Here is a 25,079-nt window from a genome sequence, read left to right as displayed (position 1 = left end):
TGTAACAAATTCAATAGACTTAAAAAATGGTCCACATCCAAAAAAAACTTAAAAAGAAAACAGAAAAAGAATTCAGGAATGCATCTAAATCACATCTACAAAGGTCACTTAGGTTTATCTTGGATGTCTGAACCATAGTTACTACTCCTTTTTGACTGTAAAATGCATTCCCTTCCTCAATGCCAAAGCAGATGTACAATTCGTATCTAAAAGGCCACAAAACAGGCCACTCTGGTCAGTATAATTTAAGTTAAACCATGTATAAGCCAGAGAGATTTCCTCACACCTCAATACGTGAAGTTTTTTTCCCTTTTGATTCCAAGTCTTTCAATAGAAAGCACTGATGATCAAAATGTCAATCCCTCAGTGCCAGAATGATTCAGCTGTTTGGCCCTGGTGTAGATCATGTCCCTCAGTGCTAGGCCTCCTTGTTATTTGCCTAGTTAATCCACTTTGGGGGAATACTGATCAGGTATCGTGAACATGCTCAGAGGTATGTTAATGACAAAACGCTTTCTATAGGCCATACATTTTATTATTCATACCCAATTGTCACACAAGCATTGTACATGTGCTTTTAGCAGTAGACCTAAAGCAAACAGTGATACATCATGAGTCATTACATTCTGATAACTTCACTATGTAATTTTCCTTTCCTCTTAAACATCGGGGCAAAATGAAGCCAACACAGTAACTTTCATAAATACACACTTCAATACAGAGGTGTCATTTATCCAATTGCTCCAAGTCCTAAGTAGCTTGAGGGGAAGGACTTCCAATTTTACCAGGACATACTAGATTTTTAGGAATTCCAGGTAATTTAATATACTAATCAAACATTTCTCTCTGAGATAGCTCAAGGGCCTTCTAAAGCATCCCAAAGTTAGCTGGAGATCAAAAGAACGGTTAGAATTGGCCAAAAAACACTTATTCACTGAACCAAAGTAAAGAGATTTCAAACAAAAATACAGATCACAGACACAAGCAAAGGAACTCACCAGCTGTTCACAATCAAAAGCAGCATTCTAAGAAAACTTTGGAGGGAGAAACAAAATGCAGGCTTGCCCTAACCCACTTCCAACAAAATCCATCTTAGAATATCGTGGTCAGGCACAACTCTTCCCTCCATGTTCCCTTTTCACAAATGTTCACCACCTTCTGTATCCATCTTATGTTGTCCCTTATTTTTTTCTGCATTCAGACACAACGAGCTCTAGTACAAAGTGACTTTCTTTTCTCTTTGTACCATCAGCCTGTTACCTAGCCGCTCACCTTCTTTATTACGTAGTTTCATAAATGCTTGAACATATGGAATTTCTTTTGTCTTTCTCCTCCTGTGACAAAATAACTCTAGCTGAAGGATAGTATAGTCATTTAGGCTATCATTCAAAGACCACCTTTCCTCATTTTTCAAGAATGTATCCATACATTGGCCAGGCAAAATTACAATAGAATTTCATTCTTTTCTTACTCTTAGGTTTACAACTATAGGTTGACCAGTCTGCCAGGATTTTGCCCATTGGCTCTCAGATGGAACTGAAGAAGAAGCACTTCTTACGTTTGAACCATGGAACACTCACACCACGGACTAAGAACACAACAAAATCCTAAACACCAATGGAAGCCTCACACCAAAGGAACCAGAAACCAAAGAGAAACCAACAACCAAACAGCACAAGACTCAAATCAGCTTCCAAGTCTCAACTTAGCCTGTGACCTCTGTCCAAGTGGTTCACCTTCCAAATGAGATTTCCTGTAATGAAAAGTCACCCAAATGGGAACCAAGGTTTCCCCAAATGTACAGGGCTAAAAGGACCTCAGACTGCTTGCCAGGGGAGTTACCACACACTGGTTGAGGTGCTGCAACATCCCAAATGCTATTTTTCTGGTTCCCCAAAATAATCCCTTGGAGTAGGACATTCAGGGCAGTCCAGGCAGGAGGAACAGAGGAACGTCCTCAAGGCAAAGACGGCCTCGGCAGCTGCTAGGGTGGTTCCTCTTCCACCATCTACTCCTGCCCTAGAGTTCTAACTGCTGGGATGACTGGGGCTTGGCCTTTCCAGGCAAGGGTCCCAGGTGGTTTGGCCTCTAAAGGAATTCTCCAACCTTACACTCTCTCGAAAGAGACTAGTGTGGAGAAAATCTCAGTGTCCGATCAAGTCAGGGGACCCACAGGGGGATCCCCAAGTCAGCCCCACATTGGGTACTAAATTTGATGTCAAAAACTCAACCTCTGTGCACCAGTGCCAAATCAAATCTCAGAGAGAGGTTTGCAGGAAGTAGAAAAGAATAGCTTTACTCCTTTGGCAGCCAAAGGGGGACACAGAAAACTCCGACCCTCAAAAACCGTGTGTCCCAATGCAGGAGGATCTGGTGAGGAGTTTTACAGCAATGGTTTAAGGAGACAGGTGTCCTAAGGATTACTGTGTGTACAGGGCCTTAACTAAATATAACCTGACCTCAGATGGTCTCTTGAGGACCTTCTCTGGAATGAAGACTAAAATCTTCTATTTTGTGGGGGGGTTTAGGTTGCTAAAGAGCCCAAAGATGCTCTTAACTGTATCCCTTGAGGCAAAACCAGAATCTTGGCCCAAGGCTGCACTGTTCATTCTATTCTGTTCTTCTTTGGTCTGTGCATTCCCTCCTTTCCATGATTAGCAACTGTTCGAATCTGCCCTTTAGAACTCAGGGAAGGTCTTGGAGTCTCTAGCATAACTAAGGCCCTGAAATTCTCCCTAACTCAGTCCCTGACGCTGTCTCAAACTAAGGCCCAGATGCCAACAATATCTAAAGTCCTGACATTATCCTGAGCTAATATCCTGACCCAGGTCTTACCAAGCCCCTGAAACTGACCCAAAGTAAGCCTTGATGCTGTCCATAAATGGGGGCATGAGGCTATCCCTAATAGAATCCCTGATAATGTCTTCAAAGAAGACCCTCACATTGATCCCACAGAGGCCCTTATGCTGCTCCTAAGACATGTCCTGACAGTGGCACTAACTCAGGCCCTAAAGATAAGCCTCACTTAGGCCCTTTGGCTGTACTTTAGATAAGCTATCTGTATACGAAACGCTGGAAGACGTCCGGATTTAGGGCCCTGTCACTGGGCATAACTAAGGTCCTGATGCTCTCAATAATTTCCTGGCACTATGCCTGGAACGGACCTAACTCTGTCCCAAGCTAATGTCCTGCATCTTTTCCTAACTGAAACCCTAATACACTCTGTGACAAAGGCCCAGACTAATCCTAACTAAGGCCTTAACACTATATCTCACTACGGCCCGGAATCTGTCCCTAATGGTCCCTGCTGCAACCAATAACTAAAATGCGGACACTGTCCTGAGATAATTTCCTGACACATTTCTATGTCCCAAAAAAAGCCCTGTCGGTATCCTTAAGTGAAGACCTGAGGCTGTGCCTAACTCAGGCCCTGAAGCTTTCCTTAACCGAGGCCTTGATTCTGTGACTCACTCAAGCCCTGCTCATGTCTTTCACTATGACCTTTCGCTGACCCAAACAAGGCCCTGATGCTACTCCTAAGTCATGCCCTGACAGTGTCTGCAGCTAGGGGGCTGACGCTAGGCCTCACTCAGGCCTTGACCTTCTCCATAAGTCAGGTCTGACGCTGTCCCTACCCAAAACACTGACCCAGGTCCTAAATTAGGCCTTGATTCTCTAAGTAACTAAGGTCTTGACACCAAATCTAGGTCATTAACTGACACTACCCCTAGACCTTAATCTAATCTTGACTTTAGCTAATGTCAAGTTTAGAAAAAGAGATTCTTTACGATGAAATTCTTTCATCTACTGAATAGAGTTTTCTGAAAAAAAATAATGTTTAAACTCTTACTGAACTTAAACAAAATGTACTCAACTTCTGTGGAATATTCCTTTATACCAGCCTGCCTGGTTTACTTCTGCATTTGCCTGTGTTGGCTTTCACAGTGCTTGTAGGAATGCCTCCTCTTAGGCTAACGAACTAACTCTTATTATGCTAAATCCCTGATGTTGTCCCTAATAACTTCAGGAAACTCCTCCCAAGGCTGTGAACCTTTCCCAAACTGAGGCCTGGAGGCTCATCCTAGCTCAGGCCCTGACACTGTCCCTAGCAAAGGCCCTCACACAACTCCTAGCTCAGTCCCTGACACTATACCTAACAAAGGCTATAATGCTAGTCCTAACTCAGGCCCTGACACTGTTTCTAACTAAAGCCCAGCTGCCGCCAATATCTAAAATCCTGAGACTATCCTGAGTTAATATCCTGACCCAGGTCTTACCAAGGTCCTGAAACTGACCCAAAGTAAGCCTTGATGCTGTCCAAAAATGAGGCCCTGAGGCTCTCCCGAACAGAGGCCCTGATAATGTCTTTAATGAAGAACCTGACGCTGATCCCACAGAGGCCCTTCTGCTGCTCCTAAGTCATGCCCTGACAGTGTCCCGAACTCAGGCCCTAAAGATAAGCCTCACTTAGGCCCTTTGGCTGTACCTTCCTTATGCTCTGACGCTGTCTGTATAGGAAGCCCTGGCAGTGGTCCTGATTTAGGCCCTCACGCTGGTCCTAAGTAAGGCCCTGAGGCTCTCAATAACGAAGGTCTTCACGCTTTTCCTGGGTCATTTCGCGACGCTATCCCTGGCCCGGAACCTGACTCTGTCCCAAGCTCATGTCCTGCATCTTATCCTAAATGAAACCCTAATAGTATCCCTAACTAAGCCCTGACCAATCCGAACAGAGGCCTTGAAACTATCTCTCACTAAATCCCTGAATCTGTCCCTAACATGGGACCTGTTGCAATCAATAACTAAAATCCGGACACTGTCCTGAGATAATTTCCTGACACATTTCTATGCACGATCCTGACACTGTCCCACACCTGTCGGTGTCCTTAAGTGAAGACCTGACGCTGTGCCTAACTCAGGCCCTGAAGCTTTCCCTGAGTGAGGCCTTGATTCTGTGACTCACTCAAGGCCTGCTCATGTCTTTCACTATGACATTTCGCTGACCCAACCAAGGTGTTTATGTTGCTCCAAAGACATGCCCTGACTGTGTCTAAAGCTAGGGGGCTGACGCTAGGCCTCACTCAGGCCCTGACGTTCTCCATAAGTCAGGTCTGACGCTGTCCCTACCGAAAATCTTGACGCAGGTCCTAAATATTAGGCCTTGATTCTCTAAGTAAGTAAGGTCTTGACACTAAATCTGGGTCATTAACTGACACTAGACCTTAATCTAATCTTGACTTTAGCTAATGTCAAGTTTAGGGAAAGAGATTCTTTATGACGAAATTCTTTCATCATATGAATACTGGTTTCGTAAAACAATAATTTTTAAACTCTTGTTAACCTTAAACAAAGTGTACTCAACTGCTGTGGAATATTCCTTCATAGCAGCGTGCATGGTTCACTTTTACATTCTTGTGTGTTGGCCTTCAGGGCTCTTGCAGGAATGGCTCCTCTTATGCTAACTAAATCATCCCTGATGCTGAACATAAATAAGGCGCTGAAATTACTCCCGATGCTCTGAACCTGTCCCTAACTACAGCCTGGAGACTCGTGCTAACCCAGGCCCTGACACTGTCCCTAACCAAGACCCAGACATTACATGTAACTCGGACCCTGACACTACTCCTAGCTCAGTCCCTGACACTATACCTAACAAAGGCCATAATGATATTCCTAACTCAGACCCTGACACTGACTCTAACTAAGGCCCTACTGCCGCCAATATCTAAAGTCCTGATATTATGCTGAGTTAATATCCTGACCCAGGTCTTACCAAGGTCCTGAAACTGACCCAAAGTAAGCCTTGATGCTGTCCGAAAATGAGGTCCTGAGGCTCTCCATAACAGAGGCCCCGATAATGTCTTTAATGAAGAATCTGACGCTGATCCCACAGAGGCGCTTCTGCTGCTCCTAAGACATGCCCTGACAGTGTCCCTAACTCAGGCCCTACAGGTAAGCCTCACTTAGGCCCTTTGGCTGTACCTTCCTCATGCTCTGACGCTGTCTGTATAAGAAGCCCTGGCAGTGGTGCTGATTTAGGCCCTCACGCTGGTCCTAAGTAAGGCCCTGAGGCTCTCAATAACGCTTTTCCTGGGTCATTTCTTGACGCTATCCCTGGCCCGGAACCTGACTCTGTCCCAAGCTAATGTCCTGCATCTTATCCTAAATGAAACCCTAATAGTATCCCTAACTAAGCCCTGATCAATCCGAACAGAGGCCTTGACACTATCTCTCACTAAATCCCTGAATCTGTCCCTAACATGGGACCTGTTGCAATCAATAACTAAAATCCGGACACTGTCCTGAGGTAATTTCCTGACACATTTCTATGCACGATCCTGACACTGTCCCAAACCGGTCGGTGTAATTAAATGAAGACCTGACGCTGTGCCTAACTCAGGCCCTGAAGCTTTCACTAAGTGAGGCCTTCATTCTGTGACTCACTCAAGGCCTGCTCATGTCTTTCACTAACCTTTCGCTGACCCAACCAAGGTGTTTATGCTGCTCCTAAGTCGTACCCTGACTGTGTCTGCAGCTAGGGGGCTGACGCTAGGCCTCACTCAGGCCCTGACGTTCTCCGTAATTCAGGTCTGAATCTGTCCCTACCGAAAATCTTGACGCAGGTCCTAAATTTTAGGCCTTGATTCTCTAAGTAAGTAAGGTCTTGACACCAAATCTAGGTCATTAACCGACACTACCCCTAGACCTTAATCTAATCTTGACTTTAGCTAATGTCAAGTTTAGGGAAAGAGATTCTTTACGATGAAATTCTTTCATCATATGAATATTGGTTTCTTAAAACAATAATTTTTAAACTCTTGTTAACCTTAAACAAAGTGTACTCAACTGCTGTGGAATATTCCTTCATAGCAGCGTGCATGGTTCACTTTTACATTCTTGTGTGTTGGCCTTCAGGGCTCTTGCAGGAATGGCTCCTCTTATGCTAACTAAATCATCCCTGATGCTGAACATATAGAAGGCGCTGAAATTACTCCCGATGCTGTGAACCTGTCCCTAACTACGGCCTGGAGACTCGTGCTAACCCAGGCGCTGACACTGTCCCAAACCAAGACCCTGACATTACACGTAACTCGGACCCTGACACTACTCCTAGCTCAGTCCCTGACACTATACCTAACAAAGCCCATAATGATATTCCTAACTCAGACCCTGACACTGACTCTAACTAAGGCCCTACTGCCGCCAATATCTAAAGTCCTGATGCTATCCTGAGTTAATATCCTGACCCAGGTCTTACCAAGGTCCTGAAACTGACCCAAAGTAAGCCTTGATGCTGTCCGAAAATGAGGTCCTGTGGCTCTCCCTAACAGAGGCCCTGATAATGTCTTTAGTGAAGACCCTCACGCTGATCCCACAGAGGTCCTTCTGCTGCTCCTAAGTCATGCCCTGACAGTGTCCCGAACTCAGGCCCTAAAGATAAGCCTCACTTAGGCCCTTTGGCTGTACCTTCCTTATGCTCTGACGCTGTCTGTATAGGAAGCCCTGGCAGTGGTCCTGATTTAGGCCCTCACGCTGGTCCTAAGTAAGGCCCTGGGGCTCTCAATAACGAAGGTCTTCACGCTTTTCCTGGGTCATTTCGCGACGCTATCCCTGGCCCGGAACCTGACTCTGTCCCAAGCTCATGTCCTGCATCTTATCCTAAATGAAACCCTAATAGTATCCCTAACTAAGCCCTGATTAAACCTAACAAAGGCCTTCACACTATCTCTCACGAACACCCAGAATATATCCCTAATGGTCCCTGCCGCAATCAATAACTAAAATCCGGACACTGTCCTGACCTATTACCCTGACTCATTTCTATCCACTGTCCTGATACTTTCCAAAAGAAAGCCTGTTGCCGTCCTTAGGTGAAGACCTGAGGCTGTGCCTAACTCAGGCCCTGAAACTTTCCCTAACTGAGGCCTTGATTCTGTGACTAACACAGGCCCTGCTCATTTCTTTCACTATGACCCGAATGCTGACCCAACAAAGGCCCTGATGCTGTTCCTACGTCATGCCCTGTGTCTCCAGCTAGTGGGCTGACACTAGGCCGCACTCAGGCCTAGATGTTCTCCCTAAGTCAGGCTTTGACGCTGTCCCTACCCGAAACCCTGACACAGGTCCTAAATTAGGCCCTGATTCTCTAAGTAACTAAGGTCTTGACACCAACCCAGGTCATTGGCTGACACTATCCCTGGCTCGGATCGTGACTCTGTCCCAAGCTAATGTCCTGCATCTTATCCTAATTGAAACCCTAATACTCTCCCTAACTAAGGCGCTCACTGATCCTAACTAAGACTTTCACCCTATCTCTCACTAAGGCCCAGAATCAGTCCCTAACATGGGCCGTGCTGCAGTCAATAATGAAAATCCGGACACTATCCTGAGCTAATATCCTGACACATTTCTATCCACCCACCAAACACAGTCCCAAAGAAAGGCCTGTCGCTGTCCTTAACTGAAGACGAGAGGCTGTGCCTAACTCAGGACCTCAAGATTTCCCTAACTGAGGCCTCGATTCTCTGACTCACTCAGGCCCTGCTCATGTCTTTCACTATGACCCGAATGCTGACTCCACAAACGCCCTGAATGCTGCTCCTAAGGCATGCCCTGACAGTGTCTGCATCTAGGGGCCTCACTCAGGCCCTCACCTTCTCCCTATATCAGGCTCTGACGCTATCCCTACCCGAAGCCCTGGCACAGGTCCTAAATTAGGCCCTGATTCTCTGAGTACCTAAGGGCTTGATTCCAAACCTAGGTCATTACCTGACACTAGCCCTAGACCTGAATGTAACCTTGTCTGTTGCTAATGTCAAATTTATCTAAAGAGATTCTTTAGGATGAAATTCTTTCATCTTCTGAATAGAGTTTTCTGAAAAAAATAATGTTTAAACTCTTACTGACCTTAAACAAAATGTACTCAACTTCTGTGGAATATTCCTTTATACCGGCGTGTATGGTTTCCTTCTGCATCTGCGTGTGTTGGCTTAAAGGGTGCTTGTAGGAATGCCTACTGTTATGCTAACTAAATCCCTGATGCTGTCCCTAAATAACGTCCTGAAATTAGTCTCAAGGCTGTGAACCTGTCCCAAACTGAGGCCTGGAGGCTCATCCTAGCTCAGGCCCTGACACTGTCCCTAGCAAAGGCCCTCACACAACTCCTAGCTCAGTCCCTGACACTATACCTAACAAAGGCTATAATGCTAGTCCTAACTCAGGCCCTGACACTGTTTCTAACTAAAGCCCAGCTGCCGCCAATATCTAAAATCCTGAGACTATCCTGAGTTAATATCCTGACCCAGGTCTTACCAAGGTCCTGAAACTGACCCAAAGTAAGCCTTGATGCTGTCCGAAAATGAGGCCCTGAGGCTCTCCCGAACAGAGGCCCTGATAATGTCTTTAATGAAGAACCTGACGCTGATCCCACAGAGGCCCTTCTGCTGCTCCTAAGTCATGCCCTGACAGTGTCCCGAACTCAGGCCCTAAAGATAAGCCTCACTTAGGCCCTTTGGCTGTACCTTCCTTATGCTCTGACGCTGTCTGTATAGGAAGCCCTGGCAGTGGTCCTGATTTAGGCCCTCACGCTGGTCCTAAGTAAGGCCCTGAGGCTCTCAATAACGAAGGTCTTCACGCTTTTCCTGGGTCATTTCGTGACGCTATCCCTGGCCCGGAACCTGACTCTGTCCCAAGCTCATGTCCTGCATCTTATCCTAAATGAAACCCTAATGGTATCCCTAACTAAGCCCTGACCAATCCGAACAAAGGCCTTGAAACTATCTCTCCCTAAAGCCCGGAATCTGTCCCTAACATGGGACCTGTTGCAATCAATAACTAAAATCCGGACACTGTCCTGAGGTAATTTCCTGACACATTTCTATGCACGATCCTGACACTGTCCCAAACCGGTCGGTGTAATTAAATGAAGACCTGACGCTGTGCCTAACTCAGGCCCTGAAGCTTTCCCTGAGTGAGGCCTTGATTCTGTGACTCACTCAAGGCCTGCTCATGTCTTTCACTATGACCTTTCGCTGACCCAACCAAGGTGTTTATGCTGCTCCTAAGTCGTACCCTGACTGTGTCTGCAGCTAGGGGGCTGACGCTAGGCCTCACTCAGGCCCTGACGTTCTCCATAAGTCAGGCCTGACGCTGTCCCTACCGAAAATCTTGACGCAGGTCCTAAATTTTTGGCCTTGATTCTCTAAGTAACTAAGGTCTTGACACCAAATCTAGGTCATTAACTGACACTACCCCTAGACCTTAATCTAATCTTGACTTTAGCTAATGTCAAGTTTAGGGAAAGAGATTCTTTACGATGAAATTCTTTCATCATATGAATATTGGTTTCTTAAAACAATAATTTTTAAACTCTTGTTAACCTTAAACAAAGTGTACTCAACTGCTGTGGAATATTCCTTCATAGCAGCGTGCATGGTTCACTTTTACATTCTTGTGTGTTGGCCTTCAGGGCTCTTGCAGGAATGGCTCCTCTTATGCTAACTAAATCATCCCTGATGCTGAACATATAGAAGGCGCTGAAATTACTCCCGATGCTGTGAACCTGTCCCTAACTACGGCCTGGAGACTCGTGCTAACCCAGGCGCTGACACTGTCCCAAACCAAGACCCTGACATTACACGTAACTCGGACCCTGACACTACTCCTAGCTCAGTCCCTGACACTATACCTAACGAAGCCCATAATGATATTCCTAACTCAGACCCTGACACTGACTCTAACTAAGGCCCTACTGCCGCCAATATCTAAAGTCCTGATGCTATCCTGAGTTAATATCCTGACCCAGGTCTTACCAAGGTCCTGAAACTGACCCAAAGTAAGCCTTGATGCTGTCCGAAAATGAGGTCCTGCGGCTCTCCCTAACAGAGGCCCTGATAATGTCTTTAGTGAAGACCCTCACGCTGATCCCACAGAGGCCCTTCTGCTGCTCCTAAGTCATGCCCTGACAGTGTCCCGAACTCAGGCCCTAAAGATAAGCCTCACTTAGGCCCTTTGGCTGTACCTTCCTTATGCTCTGACGCTGTCTGTATAGGAAGCCCTGGCAGTGGTCCTGATTTAGGCCCTCACGCTGGTCCTAAGTATGGCCCTGGGGCTCTCAATAACGAAGGTCTTCACGCTTTTCCTGGGTCATTTCGCGACGCTATCCCTGGCCCGGAACCTGACTCTGTCCCAAGCTCATGTCCTGCATCTTATCCTAAATGAAACCCTAATAGTATCCCTAACTAAGCCCTGATTAAACCTAACAAAGGCCTTCACACTATCTCTCACGAACACCCAGAATATATCCCTAATGGTCCCTGCCGCAATCAATAACTAAAATCCGGACACTGTCCTGACCTATTACCCTGACTCATTTCTATCCACTGTCCTGATACTTTCCAAAAGAAAGCCTGTTGCCGTCCTTAGGTGAAGACCTGAGGCTGTGCCTAACTCAGGCCCTGAAACTTTCCCTAACTGAGGCCTTGATTCTGTGACTAACACAGGCCCTGCTCATTTCTTTCACTATGACCCGAATGCTGACCCAACAAAGGCCCTGATGCTGTTCCTACGTCATGCCCTGTGTCTCCAGCTAGTGGGCTGACACTAGGCCGCACTCAGGCCTAGATGTTCTCCCTAAGTCAGGCTTTGACGCTGTCCCTACCCGAAACCCTGACACAGGTCCTAAATTAGGCCCTGATTCTCTAAGTAACTAAGGTCTTGACACCAACCCAGGTCATTGGCTGACACTATCCCTGGCTCGGATCGTGACTCTGTCCCAAGCTAATGTCCTGCATCTTATCCTAATTGAAACCCTAATACTCTCCCTAACTAAGGCGCTCACTGATCCTAACTAAGACTTTCACCCTATCTCTCACTAAGGCCCAGAATCAGTCCCTAACATGGGCCGTGCTGCAGTCAATAATGAAAATCCGGACACTATCCTGAGCTAATATCCTGACACATTTCTATCCACCCACCAAACACAGTCCCAAAGAAAGGCCTGTCGCTGTCCTTAACTGAAGACGAGAGGCTGTGCCTAACTCAGGACCTCAAGATTTCCCTAACTGAGGCCTCGATTCTCTGACTCACTCAGGCCCTGCTCATGTCTTTCACTATGACCCGAATGCTGACTCCACAAACGCCCTGAATGCTGCTCCTAAGGCATGCCCTGACAGTGTCTGCATCTAGGGGCCTCACTCAGGCCCTCACCTTCTCCCTATATCAGGCTCTGACGCTATCCCTACCCGAAGCCCTGGCACAGGTCCTAAATTAGGCCCTGATTCTCTAAGTACCTAAGGGCTTGATTCCAAACCTAGGTCATTACCTGACACTAGCCCTAGACCTGAATGTAACCTTGTCTGTTGCTAATGTCAAATTTATCTAAAGAGATTCTTTAGGATGAAATTCTTTCATCTTCTGAATAGAGTTTTCTGAAAAAAATAATGTTTAAACTCTTACTGACCTTAAACAAAATGTACTCAACTTCTGTGGAATATTCCTTTATACCGGCGTGTATGGTTTCCTTCTGCATCTGCGTGTGTTGGCTTAAAGGGTGCTTGTAGGAATGCCTACTGTTATGCTAACTAAATCCCTGATGCTGTCCCTAAATAACGTCCTGAAATTAGTCTCAAGGCTGTGAACCTGTCCCAAACTGAGGCCTGGAGGCTCATCCTAGCTCAGGCCCTGACACTGTCCCTAGCAAAGGCCCTCACACAACTCCTAGCTCAGTCCCTGACACTATACCTAACAAAGGCTATAATGCTAGTCCTAACTCAGGCCCTGACACTGTTTCTAACTAAAGCCCAGCTGCCGCCAATATCTAAAATCCTGAGACTATCCTGAGTTAATATCCTGACCCAGGTCTTACCAAGGTCCTGAAACTGACCCAAAGTAAGCCTTGATGCTGTCCAAAAATGAGGCCCTGAGGCTCTCCCGAACAGAGGCCCTGATAATGTCTTTAATGAAGAACCTGACGCTGATCCCACAGAGGCCCTTCTGCTGCTCCTAAGTCATGCCCTGACAGTGTCCCGAACTCAGGCCCTAAAGATAAGCCTCACTTAGGCCCTTTGGCTGTACCTTCCTTATGCTCTGACGCTGTCTGTATAGGAAGCCCTGGCAGTGGTCCTGATTTAGGCCCTCACGCTGGTCCTAAGTAAGGCCCTGAGGCTCTCAATAACGAAGGTCTTCACGCTTTTCCTGGGTCATTTCGTGACGCTATCCCTGGCCCGGAACCTGACTCTGTCCCAAGCTCATGTCCTGCATCTTATCCTAAATGAAACCCTAATGGTATCCCTAACTAAGCCCTGACCAATCCGAACAAAGGCCTTGAAACTATCTCTCCCTAAAGCCCGGAATCTGTCCCTAACATGGGACCTGTTGCAATCAATAACTAAAATCCGGACACTGTCCTGAGGTAATTTCCTGACACATTTCTATGCACGATCCTGACACTGTCCCAAACCGGTCGGTGTAATTAAATGAAGACCTGACGCTGTGCCTAACTCAGGCCCTGAAGCTTTCCCTGAGTGAGGCCTTGATTCTGTGACTCACTCAAGGCCTGCTCATGTCTTTCACTATGACCTTTCGCTGACCCAACCAAGGTGTTTATGCTGCTCCTAAGTCGTACCCTGACTGTGTCTGCAGCTAGGGGGCTGACGCTAGGCCTCACTCAGGCCCTGACGTTCTCCATAAGTCAGGCCTGACGCTGTCCCTACCGAAAATCTTGACGCAGGTCCTAAATTTTTGGCCTTGATTCTCTAAGTAACTAAGGTCTTGACACCAAATGTAGGTCATTAACCGACACTACCCCTAGACCTTAACCTAATCTTGACTTTAGCTAATGTCAAGTTTAGGGAAAGAGATTCTTTACGATGAAATTCTTTCATCATATGAATATTGGTTTCTTAAAACAATAATTTTTAAACTCTTGTTAACCTTAAACAAAGTGTACTCAACTGCTGTGGAATATTCCTTCATAGCAGCGTGCATGGTTCACTTTTACATTCTTGTGTGTTGGCCTTCAGGGCTCTTGCAGGAATGGCTCCTCTTATGCTAACTAAATCATCCCTGATGCTGAACATATAGAAGGCGCTGAAATTACTCCCGATGCTGTGAACCTGTCCCTAACTACGGCCTGGAGACTCGTGCTAACCCAGGCGCTGACACTGTCCCAAACCAAGACCCTGACATTACACGTAACTCGGACCCTGACACTACTCCTAGCTCAGTCCCTGACACTATACCTAACGAAGGCCATAATGATATTCCTAACTCAGACCCTGACACTGACTCTAACTAAGGCCCTACTGCCGCCAATATCTAAAGTCCTGATGCTATCCTGAGTTAATATCCTGACCCAGGTCTTACCAAGGTCCTGAAACTGACCCAAAGTAAGCCTTGATGCTGTCCGAAAATGAGGTCCTGCGGCTCTCCCTAACAGAGGCCCTGATAATGTCTTTAGTGAAGACCCTCACGCTGATCCCACAGAGGCCCTTCTGCTGCTCCTAAGTCATGCCCTGACAGTGTCCCGAACTCAGGCCCTAAAGATAAGCCTCACTTAGGCCCTTTGGCTGTACCTTCCTTATGCTCTGACGCTGTCTGTATAGGAAGCCCTGGCAGTGGTCCTGATTTAGGCCCTCACGCTGGTCCTAAGTAAGGCCCTGGGGCTCTCAATAACGAAGGTCTTCACGCTTTTCCTGGGTCATTTCGCGACGCTATCCCTGGCCCGGAACCTGACTCTGTCCCAAGCTCATGTCCTGCATCTTATCCTAAATGAAACCCTAATAGTATCCCTAACTAAGCCCTGATTAAACCTAACAAAGGCCTTCACACTATCTCTCACGAACACCCAGAATATATCCCTAATGGTCCCTGCCGCAATCAATAACTAAAATCCGGACACTGTCCTGACCTATTACCCTGACTCATTTCTATCCACTGTCCTGATACTTTCCAAAAGAAAGCCTGTTGCCGTCCTTAGGTGAAGACCTGAGGCTGTGCCTAACTCAGGCCCTGAAACTTTCCCTAACTGAGGCCTTGATTCTGTGACTAACACAGGCCCTGCTCATTTCTTTCACTATGACCCGAATGCTGACCCAACAAAGGCCCTGATGCTGTTCCTACGTCATGCCCTGTGTCTCCAGCTAGTGGGCTGACACTAGGCCGCACTCAGGCCTAGATGTTCTCCCTAAGTCAGGCTTTGACGCTGTCCCTACCCGAAACCCTGACACAGGTCCTAAATTAGGCCCTGATTCTCTAAGTAACTAAGGTCTTGACACCAACCCAGGTCATTGGCTGACACTATCCCTGGCTCGGATCGTGACTCTGTCCCAAGCTAATGTCCTGCATCTTATCCTAATTGAAACCCTAATACTCTCCCTAACTAAGGCGCTCACTGATCCTAACTAAGACTTTCACCCTATCTCTCACTAAGGCCCAGAATCAGTCCCTAACATGGGCCGTGCTGCAGTCAATAATGAAAATCCGGACACTATCCTGAGCTAATATCCTGACACATTTCTATCCACCCACCAAACACAGTCCCAAAGAAAGGCCTGTCGCTGTCCTTAACTGAAGACGAGAGGCTGTGCCTAACTCAGGACCTCAAGATTTCCCTAACTGAGGCCTCGATTCTCTGACTCACTCAGGCCCTGCTCATGTCTTTCACTATGACCCGAATGCTGACTCCACAAACGCCCTGAATGCTGCTCCTAAGTCATGCCCTGACAGTGTCTGCATCTAGGGGCCTCACTCAGGCCCTCACCTTCTCCCTATATCAGGCTCTGACGCTATCCCTACCCGAAGCCCTGGCACAGGTCCTAAATTAGGCCCTGATTCTCTAAGTACCTAAGGGCTTGATTCCAAACCTAGGTCATTACCTGACACTAGCCCTAGACCTGAATGTAACCTTGTCTGTTGCTAATGTCAAATTTATCTAAAGAGATTCTTTAGGATGAAATTCTTTCATCTTCTGAATAGAGTTTTGTGAAAAAAAATAATGTTTAAACTCTTACTGACCTTAAACAAAATGTACTCAACTTCTGTGGAATATTCCTTTATACCGGCGTGTATGGTTTCCTTCTGCATCTGCGTGTGTTGGCTTAAAGGGTGCTTGTAGGAATGCCTACTGTTATGCTAACTAAATCCCTGATGCTGTCCCTAAATAACGTCCTGAAATTAGTCTCAAGGCTGTGAACCTGTCCCAAACTGAGGCCTGGAGGCTCATCCTAGCTCAGGCCCTGACACTGTCCCTAGCAAAGGCCCTCACACAACTCCTAGCTCAGTCGCTGACACTATACCTAACAAAGGCTATAATGCTAGTCCTAACTCAGGCCCTGACACTGTTTCTAACTAAAGCCCAGCTGCCGCCAATATCTAAAATCCTGAGACTATCCTGAGTTAGTATCCTGACCCAGGTCTTACCAAGGTCCTGAAACTGACCCAAAGTAAGCCTTGATGCTGTCCAAAAATGAGGCCCTGAGGCTCTCCCGAACAGAGGCCCTGATAATGTCTTTAATGAAGAACCTGACGCTGATCCCACAGAGGCCCTTCTGCTGCTCCTAAGTCATGCCCTGACAGTGTCCCGAACTCAGGCCCTAAAGATAAGCCTCACTTAGGCCCTTTGGCTGTACCTTCCTTATGCTCTGACGCTGTCTGTATAGGAAGCCCTGGCAGTGGTCCTGATTTAGGCCCTCACGCTGGTCCTAAGTAAGGCCCTGAGGCTCTCAGTAACGAAGGTCTTCACGCTTTTCCTGGGTCATTTCGTGACGCTATCCCTGGCCCGGAACCTGACTCTGTCCCAAGCTCATGTCCTGCATCTTATCCTAAATGAAACCCTAATGGTATCCCTAACTAAGCCCTGACCAATCCGAACAAAGGCCTTGAAACTATCTCTCCCTAAAGCCCGGAATCTGTCCCTAACATGGGACCTGTTGCAATCAATAACTAAAATCCGGACACTGTCCTGAGGTAATTTCCTGACACATTTCTATGCACGATCCTGACACTGTCCCAAACCGGTCGGTGTAATTAAATGAAGACCTGACGCTGTGCCTAACTCAGGCCCTGAAGCTTTCCCTGAGTGAGGCCTTGATTCTGTGACTCACTCAAGGCCTGCTCATGTCTTTCACTATGACCTTTCGCTGACCCAACCAAGGTGTTTATGCTGCTCCTAAGTCGTACCCTGACTGTGTCTGCAGCTAGGGGGCTGACGCTAGGCCTCACTCAGGCCCTGACGTTCTCCATAAGTCAGGCCTGACGCTGTCCCTACCGAAAATCTTGACGCAGGTCCTAAATTTTTGGCCTTGATTCTCTAAGTAACTAAGGTCTTGACACCAAATGTAGGTCATTAACCGACACTACCCCTAGACCTTAACCTAATCTTGACTTTAGCTAATGTCAAGTTTAGGGAAAGAGATTCTTTACGATGAAATTCTTTCATCATATGAATATTGGTTTCTTAAAACAATAATTTTTAAACTCTTGTTAACCTTAAACAAAGTGTACTCAACTGCTGTGGAATATTCCTTCATAGCAGCGTGCATGGTTCACTTTTACATTCTTGTGTGTTGGCCTTCAGGGCTCTTGCAGGAATGGCTCCTCTTATGCTAACTAAATCATCCCTGATGCTGAACATATAGAAGGCGCTGAAATTACTCCCGATGCTGTGAACCTGTCCCTAACTACGGCCTGGAGACTCGTGCTAACCCAGGCGCTGACACTGTCCCAAACCAAGACCCTGACATTACACGTAACTCGGACCCTGACACTACTCCTAGCTCAGTCCCTGACACTATACCTAACGAAGCCCATAATGATATTCCTAACTCAGACCCTGACACTGACTCTAACTAAGGCCCTACTGCCGCCAATATCTAAAGTCCTGATGCTATCCTGAGTTAATATCCTGACCCAGGTCTTACCAAGGTCCTGAAACTGACCCAAAGTAAGCCTTGATGCTGTCCAAAAATGAGGCCCTGAGGCTCTCCCGAACAGAGGCCCTGATAATGTCTTTAATGAAGAACCTGACGCTGATCCCACAGAGGCCCTTCTGCTGCTCCTAAGTCATGCCCTGACAGTGTCCCGAACTCAGGCCCTAAAGATAAGCCTCACTTAGGCCCTTTGGCTGTACCTTCCTTATGCTCTGACGCTGTCTGTATAGGAAGCCCTGGCAGTGGTCCTGATTTAGGCCCTCACGCTGGTCCTAAGTAAGGCCCTGAGGCTCTCAATAACGAAGGTCTTCACGCTTTTCCTGGGTCATTTCGCGACGCTATCCCTGGCCCGGAACCTGACTCTGTCCCAAGCTCATGTCCTGCATCTTATCCTAAATGAAACCCTAATAGTATCCCTAACTAAGCCCTGATTAAACCTAACAAAGGCCTTCACACTATCTCTCACGAACACCCAGAATATATCCCTAATGGTCCCTGCCGCAATCAATAACTAAAATCCGGACACTGTCCTGACCTATTACCCTGACTCATTTCTATCCACTGTCCTGATACTTTCCAAAAGAAAGCCTGTTGCCGTCCTTAGGTGAAGACCTGAGGCTGTGCCTAACTCAGGCCCTGAAACTTTCCCTAACTGAGGCCTTGATTCTGTGACTAACACAGGCCCTGCTCATTTCTTTCACTATGACCCGAATGCTGACCCAACAAAGGCCCTGATGCTGTTCCTACGTCATGCCCTGTGTCTCCAGCTAGTGGGCTGACACTAGGCCGCACTCAGGCCTAGATGTTCTCCCTAAGTCAGGCTTTGACGCTGTCCCTACCCGAAACCCTGACACAGGTCCTAAATTAGGCCCTGATTCTCTAAGTAACTAAGGTCTTGACACCAACCCAGGTCATTGGCTGACACTATCCCTGGCTCGGATCGTGACTCTGTCCCAAGCTAATGTCCTGCATCTTATCCTAATTGAAACCCTAATACTCTCCCTAACTAAGGCGCTCACTGATCCTAACTAAGACTTTCACCCTATCTCTCACTAAGGCCCAGAATCAGTCCCTAACATGGGCCGTGCTGCAGTCAATAATGAAAATCCGGACACTATCCTGAGCTAATATCCTGACACATTTCTATCCACCCACCAAACACAGTCCCAAAGAAAGGCCTGTCGCTGTCCTTAACTGAAGACGAGAGGCTGTGCCTAACTCAGGACCTCAAGATTTCCCTAACTGAGGCCTCGATTCTCTGACTCACTCAGGCCCTGCTCATGTCTTTCACTATGACCCGAATGCTGACTCCACAAACGCCCTGAATGCTGCTCCTAAGGCATGCCCTGACAGTGTCTGCATCTAGGGGCCTCACTCAGGCCCTCACCTTCTCCCTATATCAGGCTCTGACGCTATCCCTACCCGAAGCCCTGGCACAGGTCCTAAATTAGGCCCTGATTCTCTAAGTACCTAAGGGCTTGATTCCAAACCTAGGTCATTACCTGACACTAGCCCTAGACCTGAATGTAACCTTGTCTGTTGCTAATGTCAAATTTATCTAAAGAGATTCTTTAGGATGAAATTCTTTCATCTTCTGAATAGAGTTTTGTGAAAAAAAATAATGTTTAAACTCTTACTGACCTTAAACAAAATGTACTCAACTTCTGTGGAATATTCCTTTATACCGGCGTGTATGGTTTCCTTCTGCATCTGCGTGTGTTGGCTTAAAGGGTGCTTGTAGGAATGCCTACTGTTATGCTAACTAAATCCCTGATGCTGTCCCTAAATAACGTCCTGAAATTAGTCTCAAGGCTGTGAACCTGTCCCAAACTGAGGCCTGGAGGCTCATCCTAGCTCAGGCCCTGACACTGTCCCTAGCAAAGGCCCTCACACAACTCCTAGCTCAGTCGCTGACACTATACCTAACAAAGGCTATAATGCTAGTCCTAACTCAGGCCCTGACACTGTTTCTAACTAAAGCCCAGCTGCCGCCAATATCTAAAATCCTGAGACTATCCTGAGTTAGTATCCTGACCCAGGTCTTACCAAGGTCCTGAAACTGACCCAAAGTAAGCCTTGATGCTGTCCAAAAATGAGGCCCTGAGGCTCTCCCGAACAGAGGCCCTGATAATGTCTTTAATGAAGAACCTGACGCTGATCCCACAGAGGCCCTTCTGCTGCTCCTAAGTCATGCCCTGACAGTGTCCCGAACTCAGGCCCTAAAGATAAGCCTCACTTAGGCCCTTTGGCTGTACCTTCCTTATGCTCTGACGCTGTCTGTATAGGAAGCCCTGGCAGTGGTCCTGATTTAGGCCCTCACGCTGGTCCTAAGTAAGGCCCTGAGGCTCTCAGTAACGAAGGTCTTCACGCTTTTCCTGGGTCATTTCGTGACGCTATCCCTGGCCCGGAACCTGACTCTGTCCCAAGCTCATGTCCTGCATCTTATCCTAAATGAAACCCTAATGGTATCCCTAACTAAGCCCTGACCAATCCGAACAAAGGCCTTGAAACTATCTCTCCCTAAAGCCCGGAATCTGTCCCTAACATGGGACCTGTTGCAATCAATAACTAAAATCCGGACACTGTCCTGAGGTAATTTCCTGACACATTTCTATGCACGATCCTGACACTGTCCCAAACCGGTCGGTGTAATTAAATGAAGACCTGACGCTGTGCCTAACTCAGGCCCTGAAGCTTTCCCTGAGTGAGGCCTTGATTCTGTGACTCACTCAAGGCCTGCTCATGTCTTTCACTATGACCTTTCGCTGACCCAACCAAGGTGTTTATGCTGCTCCTAAGTCGTACCCTGACTGTGTCTGCAGCTAGGGGGCTGACGCTAGGCCTCACTCAGGCCCTGACGTTCTCCATAAGTCAGGCCTGACGCTGTCCCTACCGAAAATCTTGACGCAGGTCCTAAATTTTTGGCCTTGATTCTCTAAGTAACTAAGGTCTTGACACCAAATGTAGGTCATTAACCGACACTACCCCTAGACCTTAACCTAATCTTGACTTTAGCTAATGTCAAGTTTAGGGAAAGAGATTCTTTACGATGAAATTCTTTCATCATATGAATATTGGTTTCTTAAAACAATAATTTTTAAACTCTTGTTAACCTTAAACAAAGTGTACTCAACTGCTGTGGAATATTCCTTCATAGCAGCGTGCATGGTTCACTTTTACATTCTTGTGTGTTGGCCTTCAGGGCTCTTGCAGGAATGGCTCCTCTTATGCTAACTAAATCATCCCTGATGCTGAACATATAGAAGGCGCTGAAATTACTCCCGATGCTGTGAACCTGTCCCTAACTACGGCCTGGAGACTCGTGCTAACCCAGGCGCTGACACTGTCCCAAACCAAGACCCTGACATTACACGTAACTCGGACCCTGACACTACTCCTAGCTCAGTCCCTGACACTATACCTAACGAAGCCCATAATGATATTCCTAACTCAGACCCTGACACTGACTCTAACTAAGGCCCTACTGCCGCCAATATCTAAAGTCCTGATGCTATCCTGAGTTAATATCCTGACCCAGGTCTTACCAAGGTCCTGAAACTGACCCAAAGTAAGCCTTGATGCTGTCCAAAAATGAGGCCCTGAGGCTCTCCCGAACAGAGGCCCTGATAATGTCTTTAATGAAGAACCTGACGCTGATCCCACAGAGGCCCTTCTGCTGCTCCTAAGTCATGCCCTGACAGTGTCCCGAACTCAGGCCCTAAAGATAAGCCTCACTTAGGCCCTTTGGCTGTACCTTCCTTATGCTCTGACGCTGTCTGTATAGGAAGCCCTGGCAGTGGTCCTGATTTAGGCCCTCACGCTGGTCCTAAGTAAGGCCCTGAGGCTCTCAATAACGAAGGTCTTCACGCTTTTCCTGGGTCATTTCGCGACGCTATCCCTGGCCCGGAACCTGACTCTGTCCCAAGCTCATGTCCTGCATCTTATCCTAAATGAAACCCTAATAGTATCCCTAACTAAGCCCTGATTAAACCTAACAAAGGCCTTCACACTATCTCTCACGAACACCCAGAATATATCCCTAATGGTCCCTGCCGCAATCAATAACTAAAATCCGGACACTGTCCTGACCTATTACCCTGACTCATTTCTATCCACTGTCCTGATACTTTCCAAAAGAAAGCCTGTTGCCGTCCTTAGGTGAAGACCTGAGGCTGTGCCTAACTCAGGCCCTGAAACTTTCCCTAACTGAGGCCTTGATTCTGTGACTAACACAGGCCCTGCTCATTTCTTTCACTATGACCCGAATGCTGACCCAACAAAGGCCCTGATGCTGTTCCTACGTCATGCCCTGTGTCTCCAGCTAGTGGGCTGACACTAGGCCGCACTCAGGCCTAGATGTTCTCCCTAAGTCAGGCTTTGACGCTGTCCCTACCCGAAACCCTGACACAGGTCCTAAATTAGGCCCTGATTCTCTAAGTAACTAAGGTCTTGACACCAACCCAGGTCATTGGCTGACACTATCCCTGGCTCGGATCGTGACTCTGTCCCAAGCTAATGTCCTGCATCTTATCCTAATTGAAACCCTAATACTCTCCCTAACTAAGGCGCTCACTGATCCTAACTAAGACTTTCACCCTATCTCTCACTAAGGCCCAGAATCAGTCCCTAACATGGGCCGTGCTGCAGTCAATAATGAAAATCCGGACACTATCCTGAGCTAATATCCTGACACATTTCTATCCACCCACCAAACACAGTCCCAAAGAAAGGCCTGTCGCTGTCCTTAACTGAAGACGAGAGGCTGTGCCTAACTCAGGACCTCAAGATTTCCCTAACTGAGGCCTCGATTCTCTGACTCACTCAGGCCCTGCTCATGTCTTTCACTATGACCCGAATGCTGACTCCACAAACGCCCTGAATGCTGCTCCTAAGGCATGCCCTGACAGTGTCTGCATCTAGGGGCCTCACTCAGGCCCTCACCTTCTCCCTATATCAGGCTCTGACGCTATCCCTACCCGAAGCCCTGGCACAGGTCCTAAATTAGGCCCTGATTCTCTGAGTACCTAAGGGCTTGATTCCAAACCTAGGTCATTACCTGACACTAGCCCTAGACCTGAATGTAACCTTGTCTGTTGCTAATGTCAAATTTATCTAAAGAGATTCTTTAGGATGAAATTCTTTCATCTTCTGAATAGAGTTTTCTGAAAAAAATAATGTTTAAACTCTTACTGACCTTAAACAAAATGTACTCAACTTCTGTGGAATATTCCTTTATACCGGCGTGTATGGTTTCCTTCTGCATCTGCGTGTGTTGGCTTAAAGGGTGCTTGTAGGAATGCCTACTGTTATGCTAACTAAATCCCTGATGCTGTCCCTAAATAACGTCCTGAAATTAGTCTCAAGGCTGTGAACCTGTCCCAAACTGAGGCCTGGAGGCTCATCCTAGCTCAGGCCCTGACACTGTCCCTAGCAAAGGCCCTCACACAACTCCTAGCTCAGTCCCTGACACTATACCTAACAAAGGCTATAATGCTAGTCCTAACTCAGGCCCTGACACTGTTTCTAACTAAAGCCCAGCTGCCGCCAATATCTAAAATCCTGAGACTATCCTGAGTTAGTATCCTGACCCAGGTCTTACCAAGGTCCTGAAACTGACCCAAAGTAAGCCTTGATGCTGTCCAAAAATGAGGCCCTGAGGCTCTCCCGAACAGAGGCCCTGATAATGTCTTTAATGAAGAACCTGACGCTGATCCCACAGAGGCCCTTCTGCTGCTCCTAAGTCATGCCCTGACAGTGTCCCGAACTCAGGCCCTAAAGATAAGCCTCACTTAGGCCCTTTGGCTGTACCTTCCTTATGCTCTGACGCTGTCTGTATAGGAAGCCCTGGCAGTGGTCCTGATTTAGGCCCTCACGCTGGTCCTAAGTAAGGCCCTGAGGCTCTCAATAACGAAGGTCTTCACGCTTTTCCTGGGTCATTTCGTGACGCTATCCCTGGCCCGGAACCTGACTCTGTCCCAAGCTCATGTCCTGCATCTTATCCTAAATGAAACCCTAATGGTATCCCTAACTAAGCCCTGACCAATCCGAACAAAGGCCTTGAAACTATCTCTCCCTAAAGCCCGGAATCTGTCCCTAACATGGGACCTGTTGCAATCAATAACTAAAATCCGGACACTGTCCTGAGGTAATTTCCTGACACATTTCTATGCACGATCCTGACACTGTCCCAAACCGGTCGGTGTAATTAAATGAAGACCTGACGCTGTGCCTAACTCAGGCCCTGAAGCTTTCCCTGAGTGAGGCCTTGATTCTGTGACTCACTCAAGGCCTGCTCATGTCTTTCACTATGACCTTTCGCTGACCCAACCAAGGTGTTTATGCTGCTCCTAAGTCGTACCCTGACTGTGTCTGCAGCTAGGGGGCTGACGCTAGGCCTCACTCAGGCCCTGACGTTCTCCATAAGTCAGGCCTGACGCTGTCCCTACCGAAAATCTTGACGCAGGTCCTAAATTTTTGGCCTTGATTCTCTAAGTAACTAAGGTCTTGACACCAAATGTAGGTCATTAACTGACACTACCCCTAGACCTTAACCTAATCTTGACTTTAGCTAATGTCAAGTTTAGGGAAAGAGATTCTTTACGATGAAATTCTTTCATCATATGAATATTGGTTTCTTAAAACAATAATTTTTAAACTCTTGTTAACCTTAAACAAAGTGTACTCAACTGCTGTGGAATATTCCTTCATAGCAGCGTGCATGGTTCACTTTTACATTCTTGTGTGTTGGCCTTCAGGGCTCTTGCAGGAATGGCTCCTCTTATGCTAACTAAATCATCCCTGATGCTGAACATATAGAAGGCGCTGAAATTACTCCCGATGCTGTGAACCTGTCCCTAACTACGGCCTGGAGACTCGTGCTAACCCAGGCGCTGACACTGTCCCAAACCAAGACCCTGACATTACACGTAACTCGGACCCTGACACTACTCCTAGCTCAGTCCCTGACACTATACCTAACGAAGCCCATAATGATATTCCTAACTCAGACCCTGACACTGACTCTAACTAAGGCCCTACTGCCGCCAATATCCAAAGTCCTGATGCTATCCTGAGTTAATATCCTGACCCAGGTCTTACCAAGGTCCTAAAACTGACCCAAAGTAAGCCTTGATGCTGTCCGAAAATGAGGTCCTG

This window comes from Kogia breviceps, chromosome 3 (assembly GCF_026419965.1).
Source record: "Kogia breviceps isolate mKogBre1 chromosome 3, mKogBre1 haplotype 1, whole genome shotgun sequence".
In the NCBI taxonomy this organism is placed as follows: Eukaryota; Metazoa; Chordata; class Mammalia; order Artiodactyla; family Physeteridae; genus Kogia; species Kogia breviceps.
Note: the sequence above shows the minus strand (reverse complement) of the source record.